This window comes from Schistocerca piceifrons, chromosome 1 (assembly GCF_021461385.2).
Source record: "Schistocerca piceifrons isolate TAMUIC-IGC-003096 chromosome 1, iqSchPice1.1, whole genome shotgun sequence".
Taxonomy (NCBI): Eukaryota; Metazoa; Arthropoda; class Insecta; order Orthoptera; family Acrididae; genus Schistocerca; species Schistocerca piceifrons.
Genome location: NC_060138.1, coordinates 426,047,926 through 426,048,551, shown reverse-complemented (window position 1 = coordinate 426,048,551; position 626 = coordinate 426,047,926). Strand labels below are relative to the sequence as shown.

At 44.9% G+C, this 626-nt stretch overlaps 1 pseudogene; it reads left to right on the top strand.

The window, feature by feature from the left end:
* The first annotated feature begins 228 nt into the window (after positions 1-228).
* LOC124727053 lies at positions 229-350 on the top strand (annotated as a pseudogene).
* The last annotated feature ends 276 nt before the right edge of the window (positions 351-626 follow it).

The window sequence follows — 626 nt, the reverse complement described above, 5'->3', positions numbered from 1 at the left end:
AACAGAAAATAAGAAAAAGAAGGAAATTCCAACAATGATAAATCAATAAAACTATTTCATTTCTCTGAATAACAAAACATACATCGCGTCTTTCCACTCTCAGGTGAAACAGATTACGTAATGTGAGAAAAGTCTGTCGTAACATGTTAATAGAGACTGACTTTTTGTCATTATATCCTTACAGAATATCGTCTAGATTGCACAGATACACTCGTCAGGAGCCTTAACGCCAACGGCCTTGCTGCGCTGAATACACCGCTTCTCATCAGATCAGCGAAGCTAAGCAATGTCGGGCGTGGCCAGTAGTTTGATGGGTAACCGCCTGAATACACCTCCACGTGCTGTTGGCTATTTTGTCTGTGCCTTTACCGTAAAGGCGAAGAGGGGCGTTGGCGTAATGTCGGTGTACACCAGTCTTTGCCCAAATGCCATGGATTAAACTCGAAACCTCACCTCAGCGTCTCATGAAGTGAGGGCATGTGACCCTGATGGTGATCCCTCCATAGGGTGAGGACGCTGATGTCACCGGCCGCCTTGGTGCTATTCTACATCTACATGGCTACTCAGCAAATCACATTTAGTTGCCTGGCAGAGGTTCATCGAACAACCTTCACAATAATTCTCCA